Raw genomic sequence first — 20,063 nt, 5'->3', positions numbered from 1 at the left:
CCCTTACATATCCTGTCTTTGACTTTCCCAAAGTCATCACAGTTCAAATTGTACTGGTATAAGTTTCAGGCTCATTCACGAGGTGCAGAAAACATTGTTGAGTGTTTCTTGACTCTTGTCTGTTAGGTCTTTCTACCAAAAGCAGGAATTAGTTTTGAAACCTGAAGTGGCAATTGAGAGCTTCACATCAAGTTTCACAGCACTTTTAAACTAAGAGCTGTCCAACTCACTTCGTGGAAGCAGCTGGTCAACAGAAATTGTTTTATTATGTCATTCTGCATGTCACTTGTGTTTTACTCCTGAGGAGCCATTTTACACAAACAGATAATCCATCAGAGGAAAGCAGATCGCTGTCAGCGGTGCAAGTTGAACTGCTCAGTATCGATCTGTCAATGCCTCTGCTGTCCCCGTGACCCTGCATCAATGTCTTTAAAGACATGCATATGAGTGTGACTGCAGTGGCTCTGTGTGTGTGTGTGTGTGTGTGTGTGTGTGTGTGTGTGTGTGTGTGTGTGTGTGTGTGTGTGTGTGTAAAAGCCCCTGAGTGTGAGCATGCCTAAAGGAAGCTGCACTGAATAATTCACTGCTTAGACTCTACCTCACACTTAAGCCCTGCCTATAACTAGGACAGGAAGCTCTAAAAACACTCTTGTCCCAGACCCATTCTGGCATCCCTTAGCAGCCAAATGCACTGGATCCTTGACTATTTTCCATTGCTTCCCACTCTTGTGTTTGGGTTTGCAAAGGGGAGACGTCAGGAACAGTGGATGGGAGCTAATTGATGAAGTGCAAGAACTCACAGCGAACAAAGTAAAAGAGCAGCACAGGATGTTTGATGGACAAACATTATATACATGTCACCTGTGAATTATATTTTTGTGTGTCACGGTGAAAGATTCCATGTCATGGTTTTGTGTGTCTGTGTGAGTGTCGTTTGGGCTCTGCAGCTGCCAGCTGTCACTGGAAACTACATAATGTTCAGCTTATATGTTAAGATCAAGAACATTCAGTCAGAGTGCACATGCTATTATTGATACAAAAGACAGGGAGGCGGAAATAGGTGGAGCGGGTGAGATCATTACAAGATCCCAGTCAGTGACTCATAGACTTTTATCTGTAAACACGGAGGAGGATCAAATCAGTCCATGCTCTGAGACGCCACATGACAGCTCTCTCTCTCTCTAACACACATTCACATAATATATGAATAGGGATAAGTGCGTATGAGCATGAGCAATAAAGAAGTGTAAAAAGGCCCCTGCATTGGCACAGCCTTTTGAATCCCTATATCTACCCAGGGACTGATAGAAGCAGATCCGGGACGGGACGTGATTATTCTTTCATGTACAGCGGGATGTACTAGTGAGCTCCAAATAAGTGTTTTTTTTATGTTTATTCATGCTGAATAATGAAGGGAAGCTAAAGTAGCCATTGTCCAGGTCAAACAATCTTTAACTGCACCAACTGCAATCAACCAGACTTGGGTGATGGCTTCATATGAAACCTTTCTGGGAATATACTGCTTTGTAAGACATTATGGGATATGTCATTCTAAACAATGTTGCTGTTAGGTGCAAATAGAGAAAATTGAGGTAGCTATACAAGGGAGAGACAGCAAAAAAGCTATAACAACAAATTAGTGTTAGCTGGTCTTCCAGAGAAACAGTAATGGCTTGATATTGCTCAGGAAATGTATTTGATGGAAAAAGTTTTTTTGGGGGTGCATTTTCACCTTTATCGGATAGTTGAGAAAGGCAGACTGGAAACAGGGGGAGAGAGAGGGGTATGACAAAGTGAGAAAAGGTCATCGCACCAGCTGGAATTGAACCTCATGGTGGCGCTAGAGGTAAAGTCTGATGATCGCCAACGTCAATAGGATTTATCCTCTAGAAAATATAAACGTCTGTACATATTTCTACAGGATACATAAAAACTTTGACCTGCTGGTGGTGCTAGAGGAAAAGAACTGTTCAATGGATAACTGTTTTGAAAAAAAAAAAACTACATAAGACAGAGCTTATGAGTAAGAATTGCACTTTAGTTAATCTTCCATCCTTATGTTATTTCCATCTACTTGATACCTCATGTATTCAACACTTTCACAATTACAAATCAGCTGTTTACTGTAATCCTACAGAACAAGGTGAGAAGTAGGAAAATTAGGTAGTCTGAAATCTATTATATTGATCATGCATAATTGTGCTTCACCTGCTAATCAGATGTAGAAGATGATTGACTTGGATTGCTAAAAGAGTGTAAGAGTACATGATTTATTGTAGTTTGATCTAAATAAACCAATAGTGCCAATGTGAGTAAATGTGTCTGGCTTAATTTGTGTATAGCAGCTGTTTGGTACAGACTGTTGGCACTGTTGTAATTGCCTCTTTGCCAAAACATTAACATATTTGTTATTGGCATTTCCTATCCATTCCAATGACACATCTAATCTTAATTTAAGACAAATCAATTACTTGTCTAAAACCAGTAAGAACAACTTAATGTTGTACTTACTCAGCTGAAATTAAGGAAACTTGGAGACACTTGGCCAGAGAATGTCTGCTTTTTTAGATCCCAGACATTTTCTCTTGAGCCACTATGATGTTGACATTTTTTAGTGAAACATCTCAACAACTATTGGATGGACTGCCATGGAATTTGCAGTGGAGATCCTCTGACTTTTCCTCTAGTGCGTCCAGTCAGATCCAAATGTTCCCTTATCCAGTGAAATAGCTCAACATCTGAGATGCCACAAATGTTTGTACAGACATTCATGATTTTCAGACAATGTATCCTGGTGACTTTGGTGATCCCCTGAATTTTCCTCGAGTGCAAACATGAGGTTGATTTTAAGTGAGATGTCTTAACACTATTGGATGGATTGCCATGACATTTGTACACACATGTATGTCCCCCTTCAGGATGAATTGCACTAATTCCTTAACTTTTCATTTAGCACCATCATCAGTCCAAAATTGTCATTTATGTCCAAATATTTGCAGAACTAATTGCATTCCCATCAACAGCAAATGTTAGCACACTAACACGCTAAATTTAGAAGGTGAACAGGTTAAACATTATACCTGCTACATCAGCATGGTATCATCATTGTAAGAATGTTAGCGGGCTAAAGCACTGCTCACAGAAATGCTCAGATTGCTCTTAAGGATTAGGTTACTTTTTGCAAACTTTTCCCAGCTTTAAAAGCTTCTGACATGACCAACTTTCATGTATGAGCAAAGCAGATGAGGTTATGTACGTAAAAAAGGAAATGGGTCAATTCAGTTTAATATTACCACTATGAATATTAATGGTGCAGTGATTCATATTATTAATATAAAATATTGGCAGTGTTCTTTTTTAGGTAAACTAAAGAGAGGATTTCAGTGTTTGCTTCTCTCTGGAAAAAAAGAAGTGCATTTTTAATTTCCTCTGAAGCAGCTCCCCCTCCACTGTTCCACTCCAGGTCACTTCTGGCTCCTGCTTAGCATGGAGAACAAGTAGCAGAGCTGTAAACATGAGAGCTGAAGGTTCATTATGGAACTTAAGGAGTCTGGCTCACTGCCCTCACACTTACTCCCAGGGCGTGAGAAATAAAAGAGGGGAAGGTTGTGGCATATAGAGTCCTAAATAACAGCTTGTTTCAAGTACCAGAAAGGTCAAGTCAAATTAACTTTCCCTCTTCCTGGGCCCTATATATCTTCAGAGTAGACACAGCTCATCTGTGGAGGCAGGTGGCTGTCAAGGTAGTGCAACCAACAGCAGTTTACTGGATTAGTGGCCATAGTGGGTTCCCTTGGAGTGTAGGAGACAGAAAACAGTTGCCAAAAAACTTTCCCCATTTTAGTTACAGTACATTACAGAACGACATTGTTGGCCCAGACTTGCATTGACAAAAGCAGCATGAATTATATTTGGTGAGATGATATAAACATTAATAGTCCACTCCATGGGACTTGATAGACTATCTAGTGATGTTGCTACAGTACATAGTCAACCCCAAAATAACAGACAGACCAACATTGCTCTGAAAAAAGAGGGTATTTAAATGTTTCAGAGTTTCAGAGTGAGACAAACTCTTTTTTTTATGTCTTTGGTTTCAGTCTGAAGATATGCCACATACAAGTTAGTAGTTAAACTAAATTGCTGGATGTCATCAGTAGTCTAGACACACAAACACTTTAGGGCTGTAACTAACCATTATTTTAATTATGTATTGATTAATCTTCATATGATTTTCTTATTTACAAGATTACTCATTTAGTCTATAAAGTGCCATAAAATAATAATAAAAAAATTAGTTTACACATTTATATATTTACAAATGACGAACAGTCAAAAACCCAAATATATTCAGTTAACTATCACAGAGGTCAAACAAAACCAGCAAAATATTCTCATTTGAGAAGCTAGTGCCAGTAAACGTGAGACATTTTGGATTAATCAACTGACTGGGAACTTTAAAGAGAAGAGTATGTGTCAGAGAGCTTATAACCTCACCCTCAAAACACAGAGCTGTCCAGGTGGAAGACAGAAAGTAAGCTGCCACTTAAAAATATAGTAATGTGGGGCTTCCTCTTAATTACATCCACAGCTAATAAAGTCCAGCAGTATCCGTCAAGTTGTAATACCAAGTGATAGCCTTATAATCACGCCAAATTAAGAAAAGTGAGTCTCCATTAAATTTACATCCCACTAGAGGAATCAGCCGCCGATAGTACATTTCTCCTTTCCAATTAATGTTGTTTCAGAACCACAACATGTAATGTGTAAAAGTTTAATTCGTGGTGCAGATGTGCAGGCAGGCTCAGAGACCACAGTCCAGTATACGGCCCTGTATGCTGTTGGACATGTGGGTAGAGATGCTTTAACTGAGACAAGAATGATTCTGACCAGTACCAGACGTAAAGGGAAAAGATTTGCAGAAACACCATAATCACTCACACAGTTACACATTCATATCTGGAAGCCAACCTTCCAGTCAAGCCTTCAAACCTTCCTAACCAACATGTTGGCAGGAAAATGGTACACTGGTTTTGAGGTTGCCCCACTAATGAAGTGGGCCGTGGTGATTACATATTTTGTCTGGTTGTACTGTCAAATTATCCTTGAAGAGGCACCTTAACTCCTACTCACTAAAGAACAAAGATACTGACCTTTCCACCCCAGCTGCTGGTTCCAGTTTCAGTAGAAGGTAATTTATGCCCACAGAGAAAGATACTTTCTCTTAATTCAATTTACTTCCAAGATCTTTATTTATCCATTAGGAATTTCATTTGTGCAGAGCATCAGTGCATGTATAATCCATTTACCTATCATTGGTTCATACTCTCCTCGTCTAAATGGCGCTGGCTCCCTCTGTTGTCAAGCTACAGTACAACTATTTCATCTTTTTTTTACTAGGCAGGCAATACAGCCTAAATAACAAGTTCAGTTCAATTTTTGTATATATTGCTTTGTAAATTTGATTTTCATGTTGCACCAGTCCAGTGTTTCATTTACATTTGATACATTTTTAACATTCACAGCTGTCCATGGAACTGAAATGTATAAAAAACCTCCCAGCTGTTTTTGCTGAAGCGAGTCCTCTTTAAACCATAGACTGTATATTAAAAGGCTATGCTTTAAACTGCACTTATCTCACTGTGCTTACCATTATTCATCAAATTGTTCTAAATTGCTGTAATTATGGGACAGCATTTCCAAAAGCTTCCCTCCACCATTTATATGAGGCCATTACCTGAGCCTGAAAAGTGTGGGCATGACGGTCTACCATATTCAGTTATGTCATTTTTTCCCATTCTATTATAAAATAGTCTCTTTTTTTTTTTTAAAGAGAAAGAAAATATGCTCTTAAATGTTAAATCAAGTATTTATACATACAGCCCCATAACATGTAACAAATAGTACATTTTAAATATTATGTTGCTGTGTTTTAAACAGCGTATGATACAAATGAAAATGGAAATATATGATAATCATAGCTGTCATACATCCTGTCTTGATATTAGACAATATCTTGACATTGCAGAGCCTCAATTGTGCCTGTAGGGGGCACTGTGACATCATGTACACGCTGATGACACAGACACCTGCTCAGGGTTTGGATGAAAAATGACCAAGAAATCAAACTGTAGCTCAGCAGTGGAGCAAAAAGTGGGACAGCAGTAATGAAAGGTGATAATGTGACCCACATGATACACACATGTACAGTACACTTAAATGAAAACTTTTAGAAAAATTCTCTTTGTCTTTGTCCTCACTTTCACCTATCTGTTCTAGTTTAACTTGGAAATGCAGGTTCACCTGCTGCCTTGAAAATCAAAGTTCACTCAATTTGAAGACTGCCTTTGTTTCAACTTAGAAATTAAAGTTAAAGTTATTCCTTGCCTAGTATAACAGACACACGTTCCTGCTTTATTACAACTCAGAGTTTCAAGTTACAACAACATAACCACATTTATAGCAGAGATAGTGTGGGTGCTTGGGTGCAGCCGAGCAAAATAGGGTCCCCTCTATAGCTGCTGATCTTGCATCATTTGACATAAAAGGGCCACCAGTGAATTGACACGCCATAGATTAATGGCTGAAGAAAGCCTATTATTGCTCAAAGTTTAACACTGCAATACTCCAGCTCTTCTTATCAAACGTAACAGTCACTTAACTCATCGTTACAAATGTAAACCAGCACAACAATGACAATTACCAGGCAACAAAACACTACATTCTAAGCAGACACATTTAATAAACGGAATTCATAAAGTTACATTTGTATTTCGAACAAACTGCTAACCTTTCAGCAAATTTTAACACAACTCTATTTACCGCCTTGCATCATGGGAATTGACCAGCCAATGAACCAATTGCACCTGACTGCAGTACGCAGATCGGGGTTGGGCTAAATGTGGGCGGAGCTAAACGTTTGACTTTTGAAAAGTACTTTCCATTTCAATTTGAGAAAAGTGAAATGCCAAATTCACAATTCACAAGCCGTTAACAGGTAGTCCCTCCGCCGGGGGCACCAGTGCTTTCTTGTTTGCCACAACACGTGTTATATTTTAAATGAAATTTTAATAGGCTACATCACTTATCTGCGGTGTATAATTCATTTATTGTGTCCATGCTTTAACTTTGCCGTGAAGAAGTTATTTTAAACTCGAAAGGCAACTCTTTTTTGTTGCAACAGCTTTTTTTTCAACTGATAACTTAGCTTACATACCCAAGTTCAATCAACACATACATATCTGACAAAAAATTTAAATAGTCGACCCAATGAATAAATGCAAGTTTAACTTTCAAAAACTCATAAAGTTGAGTTCAAAATCCACAACTTGTATAAGCTCGTTCAGTTAAAAATAAGAAATAAGTGGACATAACTAAATGGGTCTGTAATGTTTTACAGTGTATAAGTGCATTTGACTAATTTCAGCAACGGTTTAATACACATTTGGTTCTCTGGTATTTACAGCAGCAGGAATGTGTATGTGGGATTTACCCAAAATAATATGATATGATCAATTCATTGCTTCTTTTGGTCTCTTTGTGGGTTAGGTTGTTGTTAAAAATAAAAAGATAGATTATTTCCAACCTTATCCTTAAATTTGTCATCGGGAATAAGATAAAATATAATGACATGTACATATAATATATATTGTATTGTGTTATTTTACATTCAGGCAGCTAGTAAAGTTAAATTAACATGAATAGCAATCGGCAATGTGAATTTCAACAAGGCTCGGCTGAATTTCTGATATACTTTTATTGAACCCCACGGGCAGGAAATGTTCTTTTACCCCTTTCTAGTTTGGATGTTGCACTGAAAAGCCAGTATACTACTGCAGATAAAATGGTCGCAGAAGGAGTGAGGAGTTATTTATGCTGCTGAAGGATGCTTCAACACGTAGCGCTACACAGGGGATCAAACCTTTGACATTCAGTTTGGAGACACTCTCGCTAACTGCCAGACCAATCCTAAACAACAAATGAAAATAACATTATCTGAGTCTGAGCAGTGACCAGGTGCAGAATCCTGCTGCAGACCTTCTATTCACTCCTCCAGCAGAAACAGCCTAACTGTCTCCCTGCCAGCAACATGGGACCTTAAATAAGGGATTTGACTAATCTCCATCCTTGCTAAATGTGGTGCCATGCTTCTGACACAACTGTGAATATCTGGGGCACAAATGAGGCCGGCGAATAACAGTAAAATTATACACTTGAGAGTCTACACCTCAATTATGCAGAGATTTGACGATATAAATCATTTTGCTTTAACACAATTGAGGCTGACAGATTGACAACAATTCTCTGCCTTTTGTGGTAAATAATTAAAAGCTGGGGAATAGGTCCAAACACCAGGAAAGACAGTTGGCAGTTGCAGCAATAACAATATGAAAGTCTTTTTTCACGAAGGATGAATGGTGTTTATTGATGGCCAAATGGAAAGAAGAAATGAATTCTGCCCTGTATGCCAGCTTCAGATCTGTTAGTTTTTGTCTTTGAAGTGTTCAGATTGGATGCCGAGTCCAGCCGGGGCGCTTTCAACACTGATCAAACTGGGTTCTGATGACAAGCGAACCTTTGCATCCACTTATAGAAGCAGGTGTTTGGAGGCCCTTCAAAAGGCCAGGAGCAGGTGTGTGTGTGTATGTGTGTGTGTGTGTGTGTGTGTGTGTGTGTGTGTGTGTGTGTGTGTGTGTGTGCTGTCAGTAGGTTAAAATTCACACCCTTTCTCTCCTCTACCTCCACTTCTAAGTCCAACCTCAGACAGTGAGAGCACCCAAGCAAAGTAAGCCTTCAGTGTTGGACAAAAATAGAACTTGATGCCTTGCATTCCCAAGACTATAAATGCACAGCGCTTGTTAGGGTGAATGGGAGAGATGTGTTTTTTATCAGCTGGTGATGAAATTACCAAAAATTTGGCAATTCATCATTTCAATGAGAATGCTTTTCATTATAGGGAAGTCTTCCATCATGGGAGACAAATGTCACCTGAAATCATGCTCCATTCTCCACAGTAATTACCCTGAATTCACAGTGCGGAAAGAAAAAAAAAGGTGCTCTAGAGCTGAGGGTTGTATTGTCTGTATTTCAGAACATTTGCACCACTTGGACATGATATTGTGGTAGAATTTCAAGGTATACTAAAGTATTGACTGAAAAGCACACACACAGGTAGCCTTTAGGTTTCCTAGAACTTTTAAAGTATCATAATGGTTAAGAATTGTGGTAAACAGGATGTCAGAAAGAACGAGCAGAATACTGAGAGGTCTGACTGACCTGGAGCAGATAGCCCTCCTAAGGCAATCTCCAGGCTAGGCATTATTCAGTACTTTTCACAGAATGTGTTCCCAGAAATTATGTCATCAGGGAGGAGTACTATAATCTTGCACTATTAATGTCATGTAATCTGTTGTTTGTGTCAGTCGTACTGCAGAACAAACTCAGGTCTTCGTTCATGAAAGAAAGATAAAAGATAATTCATTAATTCATTAATTAATCCTCAGCATCTGAAAGTCTTCATCAATATACAATTTGCCTTTAAAAGCTGTGAGCATGAAGAAACTTAAAACTCTTATTTACAGTAATCATACTAATATTTATACTAATATATTGTCATTGTTACCATATGTTTTCTTGGTCAAAATACTGTAAAAGCACTTTTTAAACTGCATATTTTGGCAGCCAGTGGAGACAAAACAGTAGTCAAAGCTTTTACATTCTTGATACAATTTCCAGTCATAAACAGTTCTGTCACAGTGCTATCCTTTCAGCATGGAGTGATTGTGCATAGTAAGTACTTGGGCAAATGGAGGCCTATGCATTGGCTTGATTTGAATAAGCATTGTGAATAAGTAGTTGTTTTGTACATGTAGTGGGGTGAGGGATGTGGACCAGTCAGATCCCTGAGGGGGAGAAGAGGTTCAAGCCTTCCTGGCTCCTTCTGCACTCCTCCATTGCCTGTCGGCTCTCATCTCATGTCCACAGCTCCCTTAATTGCCTGATTTCCTAACCCCACAGTGAGTACTTTGTACACTGGTGGCTGGGGGTTATAATAATGACTTATAGTGACATGCATGGGGAAGACTAGCTCCCTTGGCTATCACAGCTAACCGACAGACCTCTTGATTTAATACTTTAATCAAATCCTCATATTTAGTACAAGAGTGTTTCGCACAGAAAACTTTCTGGGTCTGTGGGAGGAGGACCATGTGTCAGATGAAACCAATGCAAAATGAAAAAGGGGGTTCATTATCAATTCACTTCAATTCAATTTTTCAATTCATTTTTATTTATAGTATCAAATCATAACAAGAGTTATCTCGAGACACTTTACAGATAGAGTAGGTCTAGACCACACTCTATAGTTTACAAAGCCCCAACAATTCTAGTAATTCCCCTTCTCTATTCAGATGTATGAAGAAACACAGCAGGAAAGCAAAACTTTGCATAAAACCAAACCTAACAGAAATGTAGCATTCTTTTCAGAAGAACAGAGAAGTATGAATAAAACCATTACCACAACAATACTATTTTAAGTGATGAATGATTAGACATGACGGATAGAAAATGAATCATGACGCATTTTAATGATCAGTTAATTATTTAAGTCAAGTAGAGCTCAAACAATGAGTCAAGTAATGGATTAGTAAATCAACAACACTTTAGATAACTGATTAATTGTTTAAGTAATTTTACTGATTAACAATTAATTAGCACGTTTGCATGCTAGCATGCAATACATGAACATGCTAAACATGGTAGCATTATCACTATAAGCATTTTAGCATGCAGATGTTAGCATTTAGCTCAAGTACAGCCTTACAAATCAACTAGCATGACTCTTAGCCTTGTTGGACTATTCAACATTTGAAGATGTCACTTCAGGAAATGGTAACAGCCATTTTTTTCTTATTATTATTCTGTGTCATTCTCTCATTTATAAACTAAAGAAGTATCATAGATTAATCAATAATGAAAAAAATCATAAAAAATGCCCCAGCACATTTGTTGGGTCCAAAGATTTGCTGCTTTACTCTTTTATTTTATTAATTGTTAATTGAATATATTTAAGTTTCAGACTGGACTGGACTAGACAGACTCAGACAAAACAAGTCATTTGACGATGTCACCTTGGGCTTTGGAAAGATGATTTCCACTTTTGCTGTACATATTAATTGCTTACTACCAGCTCTACTCAACTGTGGAATCAATAAAATCCTGAAAACCTTGAATGCACTTGTGTTTATGTTGCAAAGACAAAGTAAGCGGTACACGGCTCAAAAAGGTATTCCTGACAGTTGCTTTGAAAGAATACATGAGAGAGGGAACATGAAATATCTTTTGGGGCATGTCCTACTCATCATCTTGAACAGTTTGTAATGTACTGCATCGAGACCTTAAAGCACTTTATATCTACTACAGTCAGGACACAAACTCGTCATCTGGGGAGTTTTTTGTGTATGAATCTCTACATGCAGTGAGGAACCAGAGAGATGGTCAGATGTACTTGCTCATGGCTCTTGGATTCCAAAGGAAATCAACTGCTTACACTCTTACAGTCATTTGTGATACTCTTTCGAACGCACCAATAATCTGTGAGATGGAATGAGAGATTGAGAGACTCCGCTAGACAACAGTGTAGCCTACTACTTGATGTGATTCTGATGCGAAATTAGAAGTACAATTTCAAATCTGTATAATCTGATTTAATTCAGTTTACCACCTCCTTTTTTAATTTTAACTAGTGCAAGCTATCTACAATCAACTGGTTGGAGTCCAATTTTCTGTCTACGTTAATTAAATCTTAGTCTAACGAGCGCATAAAAACAAAAAACTACTTTCCGAAAAGATTAAAGTTGGTGTGCACACAGTCCTCAGTGAGGATTTTCCCCCTTTTAACAATTTCACACGAAAGGGATCACTTGTCAAACATTCACCAGTGATAATACTTCTCATACAAGAGACACCAATTAGCTGGCCTATCACAGCCTACACACTACAGAGGCAGAATGGCGGCCTTTATCATCTAGAAATAGATTCATCCAGTTGGTCTACTTTGTTGTTTCTCTTCTGAGTCTCACCCTCTTTCTCTGACAGATCTGTTCAGACTTTGGAAGCAACTCGCCCTCACACATTGACAGTAGCCTGTCTGTACACCATAAGCATCCTATCAAGAAATGCATCCCCTACATAAAAAAATATTTTGACATTTTGTGAAATTCGCTATTTCACTTTCTTGCTAGATGAGAAGATCAATACCACTCTCAGCCGGTTAGCTTAGCTTTAAGCTGTGTCAGCCCTGAAGTATGGTCTGGTTGCACGAGTTAACATTCTGGTATAGCAGACCGTCCTCAACCAGAAAACAACTGTATAGGTCGATTGGTGCAAGCCGCTCATAACAACCGACAATTACATTCTTGTTCGGTAACGACCTCTTGTGGCTGTAGTAATTATTGCAAGAGCAAACAAGGATGTGAGTTGACAAAGAATAAGAGTGCCTCATAAAAAGGTAGTTTGTTATGGTGGATAAGTCAAACAAACATGACTTTTACCCAGGAGACTGGGGTTAGTAAATAGAACGGTCATTTACGTTGTTTTAGGAGTCATTGGCAATCAACCTAGTCTGTCGTTTGGGTATGAGGATGTGGTGGGTATAGGGGAAAAAACACTCTGGGTTCTTTGTATTTACGTAAACCTCTCACAATCATCTTGGACGGCACTGAGCCCCAGATACAGTGACGGTTCCCTTGTGAAATAGATAGTGGAGAGATAGCGGAAGGGGAGGAGAATGCCTGTCATGAAGACTGAAAACAGGAGAAACAACTGTCCAAAGGTCTAAAAATCCAGCTACCAGCATCTCTAAAGCTCACTAATTAACATGTTATATCTAGTTTGTTTAATCATACCTTGCTTGTTTTATCCGTATGAAAACCAAAGTGTGAAAATAACAAGTTGGGGTTTTATGGGGAGTTATGTGCCCGACTATTTCTGCACGTTAGAAGTAAGCCTTCAGGGCTATCTGCTAAAAAAAATTCTGGGTCGCCAGAAAGATTTCTTCCAGAAGGCCCAATCTGCCAAAACGATTTTCTGCCATGCTTGCAGCCAGAAAGATATAAAGATTTCTGGCAGAAAGCCCCTATAGTAACCAGTTAAGAAATAAATGTTGAACTATTCCTTTAATTCCATGCTTTAGCCAGTGACAAACTGAGTGAAGATGCTGTGCCATGAAGAGTGATGCACAATGTCAGTATAGAAGCCGGGTGAGCTCTGATCCTCCAGTGGTAACACCAAGCACGCCATCATCTTGAACAATGCTTCTTACACAAACATACCTGAGGCACCATATTTAACAATGGGCTGAAAATAAAGTCAGGGTTGCAATACCTTCCAAATTTACATCATTACTGACTTTTTAAGTAGGCAAATGCTGGATCAAATGTTTACCAGAACGATTCTTCACATAATCCCATAGCATGGCTGCTCCTGTCTGTTTCTCCATTGCCTCTGACAGCAGAAACCCTTTCCAAATTTATCAGAGATATATAAGAGTCACATGCTGAGCTCTTTTGATTTTTGCTGCAGTGGTGGCAGAAATGGCCATACTTGTTTCTCTTCTCCATGTCCCTACCTGCTTTTACCTTGAGGGGGACACAAGGACAGAGAGGATAAGACTGGTATGGATTCAGCTTTAGGAGACGATGGGTTAATCGATGGCACTTACTCTTGACTGTGCAGGGAAGAAAAGAGGATAATAATAAAATAATAATAATAACAACAATAATAATAATAATAATAATAATAATAATAATAATAATAGGAGATCAATCAAACTACAAAACTACAAATATTTTTCATTTTCATCTACATTTTTCTTTATTTAAAATCATATAAACAAATTTACAGCTACTATGCAACTAAATTATATATTCATGGAAGATCAATCATTTTTGAATTCTTCCAATTTGCTGCATATAGTGTTGATTGCTATGGAAGTTACTTTTAAAGTAAGTACTAAGTACAAATACAGACCCTAATCATAGACAACGTTGTAATCATCTAATGGGCACTGCAGCAATACATAGTTTATTGACAACTCAATCAAGCATTATAATAACTTTCACTACATTATTACAAAGTGAACACAATCGGGCATGACTTCCAAAACAATGTCCACTTCATCCCACTGGAACATTTGTGGGTTTGTTTCGCAACATAATTGATTCTTGGGGACAAAGTATCGGGTTTCAAACAAACATGAAGAAATCTGTCAGCCTCTGGATAAAATGAGTCACTATTGTTGATGTGAAGAGTGTAAGCCCTAGAGAAAGATAGACTGCACACAATATATTTACTCACAGTTTTACAATGTGTTCTCATTTGTTCAAAGGAAAGTGACTCATTTTTGTCTCTAGTGAGTAATAATTGTTTTGACGCTTACATTTTTTTCTGATTACCTGAAGGACTGTATAATGATTAATGTATTGTACAATGAATGTTAATGAATTCATGTTGATATTTGCTAATGTTTAAATGTATGTATTGCCCATAGGCCTTTACATGTGTGTCTGTGGTATGAGAACATCGATTAGTGTCCATAAAAGTCAAAAGTGTGCAAGAATATTTTCAGAAATCTTACATTATAAAACAATATAACTTGGCAGCTTAAACAAAAGCAAACTAAGTGACATGTGTGTCTGTCTTTGGTTTTCTTTTTGGTGCTATAGTTCTCTAATGCAACGCCTCTTTATCGGCTGACAAGTGTTGTTAGTGTTGGATTGTGTAGCATCTCAGGCGTTGATGCTGTGAGAAGGTCAGCTGTCGGTCATTAGCATATTGCTTTGGGAATATGGAATATGAAAGGGAATATCAATACAGTATCAATTAATGTGTAATGGGATACGCAAATCTGGAAGAAAAGGAATCTTATATTTTTTCAGAGAGCTTAATGCGATTGAAAAATGTAAATGGTGGATGGTAAGATCTCTCCGGCTGCCCAACTTTTTATAACTAGGTCAGTTGATACAACACTTTTCTCCCAAACCAATGCTTAAACTACAGAACTGAGATATAGATAGAGCTGACATTGTATTTTTTGTACTCTTCCACTATCACTCTTGACACTTGGCTGGTGAAGAAGTGTCAAGATTGCAGTCTTATAAATTTTTCTGTCATATTAATGGCGTCTGCACTCGCTGTTCTAACTGCCTTTAAGCAGTACAAGTGGACACTAAATGTTCAACGTCTCACACTTAAACAAGATTTAAACTAGTTAATAGTAGTTAACCAAGGCTTGTGTTTGTGTGTATCCGTGCTTACAAGCTGCCATCAGTACTCATCCTCTCCCATCACGATGCCCATATAAGCTTCCTAATTACTTGCACAACCCCATTTACACTTTGCTCTCCCTGTTCCTGAGCACTGCTCTTCTGTGTCCATACACAGCCAACGATGTGCTGTGTCTGGTCACAGCAGACCCTGGATTAATTACACAGAGATAGGAGTCATCACTTCACAACTTCTAATTAACAGCAGATAAAAGGAGTGAGCAGGAGAAAGGGCTGACAGCAGGACAGGATTTAGCATTAAACTAGAAGCATTTCCATTACAAGGTAGAGTGAGCACTGAGAACGGAGCACCAACGCTGTGACTCACTTAACGCTATTGTCTTCGGGGTTAATTCTGAGAAACACAAACACGAACAATATTAAGCTGAGGCAACCAGTTGTCTCGGACATTACATAAGATGCTCCACAAGTTCATGCATGCAGAATGTTTACCACTCCAAGCAAAGCGTCTCTGTGCAAGAAACACAAAAGTGGTCTTCTAAGCAATATTCAGCTCTGAACTAAGTTGGTATTGGACGAGCAGCTGAAAGAGACAGGACTGGAGGTTTTTCTTCTTCTTCTTTCAAAGTGGTATAGCTGATTCGAAGCTCCTCCAGTCCACTAGGCACAAGCGGGACAACAGGAGCAGGTGTCTAATGATCTATGCATCCTTCTGAATTATAGATGTGATGTTACGCAACAGAAGCTACAGCTACTGTACTGGAGACGGTTAAAAAAAAAAGCCTAAAATACGCTTGTTCAGAGAAGCCTTGCTTGCACCACTTAAACATGAACATAAAACTAAAAATGTTCAGCTCAAGCAGTGTTTTTAAAACACAGTGGTGACATTATTCAAGGACTGGTTGGAGTCAGAAATTCCTATGATTACACTGGTAACCTTTCCAACCGTTTTTAAAGACACTCCAATCTAATAAAGCTGTACCAATGCTCTCCAAAACATAAATTATTCAAATTCATCTTTAAACATGTTGAACCAAATTAAAAATGTTTTCCTGTTAAATTCCTACAGAACTGGGGCAATATGCTCGGTACTTCAAATATGCTCCGTACTTTACTGGATCTATTTTTTTTTTCGAATCAGGATAAGCCCAAAAGCCACCGTCAGAAATGTCTCCTGCACTAAATTGCGTGCTGGTTCCTTTCTTTGCCGACTTTTCAGTCCCTTTGATTGAACGAGAGCACCCACATGTTGAAAAAAGGACTGTATGTCTGAAGCATTCCGTTCAGGGAACATGTCAGATGCTAGCACCATATGGTCATATAACTCATTTACATAAAATATTAAATATATTATGATGCCCAAATCCTCTGTGTATATGAACATATAGCAGTGTTTTAAAAATGTATGCATAAAGAAAGAACATTATAGATATGCAACCCTGCAAGGTAATGAATTATTTAATACTGTACTGTTGTTGATACATTTCTTTCTCTTTGTGGATGACTGCGCATGTGAGCATGTGAACATGTGCAAATTTAAGTGTAACACTGTCTCTGTTTACATACAAAGACTATCTTGCACCCTTGACTGAACATCAGCCTGCATGACTTGTGCCTATATGCGTGCAGTCGCTTGGCTTGGATAAGAGGTATGTGGAGGAAGTTGATCAAGGTTGGAGAGGTTTCATTTTCAGTGTAATACACACCGTAAAAGGATTAAAAAAAATATTTTCTACCCAATGAATCAGTGATTTTATCTCTGTGTGGCAGTGACAAATTAACAACTGAAATGCCAATACTGTTCTAATATTAACACCACATTTAAATAATGGCAATAGGCTGCTTTTAAAGAAAATGTCACCCACTTACATTGTACAGATCATCAGTCTGGGGCTTACTTCTATTTGAGCTTGTGATTGACTACATTTCCCATAGTGCCTTTGCCAACCCTCAGACAACATGCTCAAGCTTGTCACACTCAGCTGTGGATTATACTTCAAAGAGAGGAACAGGGATAGCAGAACCACAGATCTTCTACAGTAGAGTACGAGAAAAAGTGTGAGCTGTACCCTTCAGTCAGAGGACTTCTTGTGGCTGCATTGCATTCGGGTCCACTGAGGCATTTTTTGTTGCTGGTATATTTAACTGGTTAATTGTTGTTGATCACTGGTGTATGATGGAAATTCTAAGAAAAACTCTCTTGTTCTTTGACTTTGAGGAGTTTTCAACTAAGCCTGAATGCAAGCTAGATTCAGCCGTAAGCAGCTGCGTGTATCTGCATAACTATTCCCGTCTTTCTCCTCAGCTATGTGTCATTATCATCGTCAGCCACAGACAGCCCATACTTGCCCATTCCTTCCAGCTGTCCTGTTACTGCCAGCAATGAATGCGTACATACATGCATGCATAGGCTCTCTTCAACCTGCTCCACTGTTGCATCTTACCATGCCCAAACCTTGAGCTCAAAATAGAATCCAACCTTATTTCATGCCCCATGAAGCTATAAATTTGCACCAGAGGGGACTCTACATTTGTGATAGATAGCGCAAGTAAATTAGGAAAAGAACAAAGTCAGACAAATGTTTTACTTCTCAGTGGAACTTCACAAACCTAAAGGGACGATTTCCCAGGCAAAGGAAAAGACTAATCTTAGAGAACGCAATTTCTGTCTATGTGGATCTGAAGTAAAACAAACATTTTCAGCCTGAACTTGTCCATGGAATGAACTTTGGAAATGCCAGCTCTCCTTTTAGGGCACTGTTATCTTCAAAAGGACTTTCTATAAGCATATACTTTACTACTGGATACCACAAGAATCAAAGGTTTTGCTTGTGGAAGAAGAAAGAAAGAAAGAAAGATTCAGGTTTTCTCTTATATTCCATGGCTACATTCTTTTTCGTATTGCTCCTGCATGAAAGAAACCTCTTCTTTTAAAGCACATATATGAGTCTTTATAACGGTCACTATTGTGCAGACTGTATATCTTTTACTCAATAAATGCAAAAGACTAACATAAGCAATCAAAAAACATAAACCAGTAAAATAACTATAAAAATAAAAAAGATCAAGAAAATGCCCAAAAACATAAAATTCAAGATGATTTTAATTTAAGTGGTATTGTTTTAGCTAATTGTGTCTTGTGTCATGAGGAATCCTCAGGCTAAGAGGGAAGCGATGACACTCTCAGTTTAAAAAGAGGTTTTTACTTTCCACTTGTCCCCCATGTATCTCTCAGTAGATAACCTGCAGCAGCGATATCAAAGTGAATTTCTAATTGGTCTGCGAAGAGGACATTCATTTATTATTAATCATGACGTGGGTAGGTTTTATAAGATGACATTTTGTTCAAATTCAGCAGAAGTAATCCTCCATGGTGGATGGACGTAAGCATTGATAGTACCATTGCTCTGCCGCTTTATGTCAAAGCTGACTAGTTAAAGTGTAAAAGGGTATTTGCTCTAGGTTGCTGCTTCTTTGAGTAAACCTAGAAAGTACAAATCTTACGCGATATATTTATATATATATATATATATATATATATATATATATATATATATATTTATATATATATATATATATATATATATATATATATTTATATATATATATATATATATATTTATATATATATTTATATATATATTTATATATTTATATATATATATATATTTATATATTTATATATATATATATATATATTTATATATTTATATATATATATATACAATTTCCCATGCAGAAACAAAAGAAACAAAAGAATAGAAGAATGCTAAAGACAGAATTTGTAAAAAGTGTTTTTTTAAGGATATAGAAATATTGTAGCTCAATATATTCTCTCCAGTAACCTTTCTCTAGTGACAAAAAAAAACGGCCATTTTCAAAGTACAGTAAGTCTTTTTCTCTCAGATAGGGCACGTGTCAGGATTTGTTAAAGGTCCAGTGTGTGGGAATTTCTCCCATCTAGCGTTGAGATCATATATCGCAATCAACTCTCTCACGCCACGCAGTTCAAAGTACGTATTACAGCTACGGTAGCCTTCACGCTTTTTTCTGATGACGCTGGTCTCTTGCTCTTTTCAATATCCTTTTTCTTTTTCTGGGTGAAGAAGAAGACTCCTGTTCCTGAAATTTGTATTTTGAATACGTGTGGTCCTCCATGTTTCCTTCTTCAAACTTGCCGGGCCGGGAAGCTACGATACCCATTAGCAGCATTAACAGCACCTGTGAGTTTATCATGTGACAGCGAAAACGCGAAAGGCGGAGCTGTATGTCCTGTATGTCCCTTACTGGCTAACGTATTTCAAGATGGCGCATGAATATGGAGCGTCTACCCCAGTTCGTGCAAACGCAAATGTAAAATTTCAAGCCAATAGGAATACTTGGAATTGAAAGGCGGTGATAAATATTCATGAAAAAGGACAAGTTTGTGAACGGGCAACACAGATTTTGAGAATGAACAACTAAAAATGTTACACACTGTACCTTTAATCTTCACTGAGAATAAAATTGATTACTATAATTTTGGCTGTGACTATTTGTGTGTTTATCAATCTCTTGTAGTGGATACAGAGAAAGGAGATAGATGACACAAGTCTGAGACAAGAATCAAACAGAAGACATTGCACATGGTAGCTGAGCACATTACATAGCTGGGTCCAATCATGCTAAACACAGCCTGTGGCGGTGGCATCCTGGTACTTAAAGGGAGTATAATTCACTTATATCTACTACATCAAAAGCAAAATGCTTGCTTAATTCTGCTTTGAGTTTACATCTGCA

The 20,063-nt window shown here is 38.0% G+C and overlaps 1 protein-coding gene across 1 annotated transcript in view; it reads right to left on the bottom strand.

Annotated features, from left to right (window-relative positions):
* Window positions 1-20,063, bottom strand: part of slc35f3b (solute carrier family 35 member F3b) — a 49,650-nt gene that overhangs the window by 22,292 nt on the left and 7,295 nt on the right. The window lies entirely within an intron of this gene.

Source organism: Sander vitreus, chromosome 17, assembly GCF_031162955.1.
Source record: "Sander vitreus isolate 19-12246 chromosome 17, sanVit1, whole genome shotgun sequence".
Lineage (NCBI taxonomy): Eukaryota > Metazoa > Chordata > Actinopteri > Perciformes > Percidae > Sander > Sander vitreus.
This window is presented reverse-complemented; position numbering and strand designations above follow the sequence as displayed.